The 2,500-nt window shown below is 49.3% G+C and overlaps 1 protein-coding gene across 1 annotated transcript in view; it reads right to left on the reverse strand.

Moving 5' to 3' along the window:
- The window catches only part of LOC311317167 (uncharacterized protein), an 8,419-nt gene extending 7,891 nt beyond the window's left edge, over nt 1-528 (reverse strand). The window contains exon 1 of the mRNA XM_084448201.1: nt 430-528. The gene's annotated coding sequence lies outside the window, so the exon portion shown is untranslated. The remainder of the gene's footprint in view (nt 1-429) is intronic.
- Nucleotides 529-2,500: the final 1,972 nt, after the last annotated feature.

Below are 2,500 nucleotides of genomic sequence, written 5' to 3' on the forward strand. Positions count from 1 at the left end.
TGGTTCCAGCATTATTTCCAAACCTGTTTGAGGGTTAAAGACGGGCTGTGGATCATGTCAGTAACTGGTGAGAAGTGATCTGGATGTATACTGTCATAGCTGATTAGATGACCACCAGCACCACTGGACTGTTCTAGAACAGCAGGTGCCCTGTCTGTGTCCATGTTAAAAGAAGTGGTCAGAACCTGGAACTGGTTAACCATGTTGTAATGGTCTCCACATGTGGATCTACTCCTATCCCAGCTACAGTAGTTTGAACACGCTCAGTATTCCTATATTCTGGTAGTCTGTCTAACTTTAGCCTTGACTACTCCAACCAGCCCGTTAAACCCCTTTCTCTTCAGATTGTCTAGTTTCATAAGGCTGATCTGTATAAAGGTTCAGTCAAGTCCCACAACAGGTCTTGGGGTCAAGGAGCAAAGGTCGTACCTGCGTCCTCATGGGGTGCTTGGTCCGGAGCTGGGTGTTCAGGAGGCTGCTCTTGTCCCTACCTCCTTGTCTCCTATGTCCTACCTTCTCCTCTCCTCCTGTGGAGAGAATGACACAAAGACCAGACTCTGGCCTCAGCTCCCCTGCTCAGACAACCCACCGACGCCGATAGGCTCTCTCTCTCTCACACACACACACACACACACACACACACACACACACACACACACACACACACACACGCGCACACACACTCTCTCTCTCTCTCTCTCAGCCAACCGACGCTGATAGGCTGGCCACAAACACAACCCACCGACGCCGATAGGCTCTCTCTCACACACACACACACACACACACACACACACTCAGACAACCAACCGACTCCGATAGGCTCTCTCTCTCTCTCTCTCTCTCTCTCTCTCACACACACACACACACACACACTCATTTGTGCCTGAACGCCTCTACTGCTTCCTGCTCATCAGTGGCAGGTGTGTGTGTGTGTGTGTGTACTTTCCCCCCTGAACAGTGTGGTGGTTTACTAATGTGTTAATATATAACTTCCATGCGGTGGCCTGTAGAAGGTACCGACTCTCCCATAGGTCTTTCCACCAAGAGGGAACCGGTTCTGTGCCGGTTCGCCAACCTAATTTTGAACGGTTCCGAGCATTTCCACCAAAAATAAATGAGTTCGGGAACCCAAAAGTTGGTTCTGACACGGCACCAAATAATTAGATTTTCAGCGTGAACCGTGACGCCATCGCGGGTCTGCTTTACTCCAGGATCAGAGTGGTAATCGACCACCTCAGCTGTGTAAACGCACGCCGGGAAGACTGAATCATCTCATTCTCCAACTATCTAATTAGCCAGCCATTGAACTACAATACTGTAACTTCATACAAATTATAATTGACATTCCCTAAAACAATAGTGATGACGATCTATAATTATAATAAAGTAGACTACGCAATACACGTTTGTGACGCAACATCTAAACAACTTTACACATGCCTTTATCTCCAGGCTGCTGACGTGTCACGGTTCCGCTCAAAACGGGTGGAAACGCAGATAGAACCCTAGATAGAACCAAGGTTCCAAGAACTCTGAACCTAACTGGTTCATGAACCAGTTACTTTGATGGAAAAGGGCGATTGGCTATACTCTACTTTCTCTCTCACGCACGCACACACGCACGCACGCACACACACACTTTTCGGCATCGTACACGACTGAACACACCATCACACCTCTAATAGAATATGTGTGTATAAGAGCAGTGTGTGATGATGTAGCGGTGTGGTAATAAGGACAGAGGAGCAGGTGAGAGCAGGCAGAAATGGACCTCTTTATTGGGCTTGTTCCTCCTGGCCTCTGACCACCACACAATCCTGACAGAGCTCACCCCACACACACACACACCCCTGGAGAGCGCACATGTATACACACACGAGCACAGTCTGCAGGAGTGACTGGACCTGGGGGCAATAGAATGGTCCCAGGTGGCAACAAAGATAGACGGGGTAATAGAGTGGTCCTGGGGGCAGTTAAGTGGTCTGTGGTTAAGAAATGTAGAGACAACACAGACACACGCACACACACACATTTACTCACTCACACACTCACACACACACACACACACACACACACGCACACACACACAGACTCTGATTTACTCACGCACGCACACACACTCAGACAACCCACCGACGCCAATAGGCTCTCTCTCACACACACACGCACACACACACACACACACACACGCACACACAGATACTCACTCTCTCTCACACACACACACACACGCGCACACGCACACACACAGCAAGCCACAACCTGTATCCAAAGTAGGGACTTGCACTGAGCGTGTGTATAGGGTGCTGTTGGCTGGCTGTGTGTGTGTGTGTTAGTCTCTCCGTCATGTAACATGCTACTGTGGTGATGGAGACAGCCCCTCCTCCTCCCTAGCCTTAATCAATCAGAAGACACAGAAAATAAATGACATGTGCGTCACCCAACCCCCTTCTCCAGGTGTGCTGGGGGAGTAACAGCAGAAACACTGTAGAAACAAGGT

The sequence above is a fragment of the Borostomias antarcticus genome (assembly GCF_949987555.1).
Source record: "Borostomias antarcticus genome assembly, chromosome: 13".
In the NCBI taxonomy this organism is placed as follows: domain Eukaryota; kingdom Metazoa; phylum Chordata; class Actinopteri; order Stomiiformes; family Stomiidae; genus Borostomias; species Borostomias antarcticus.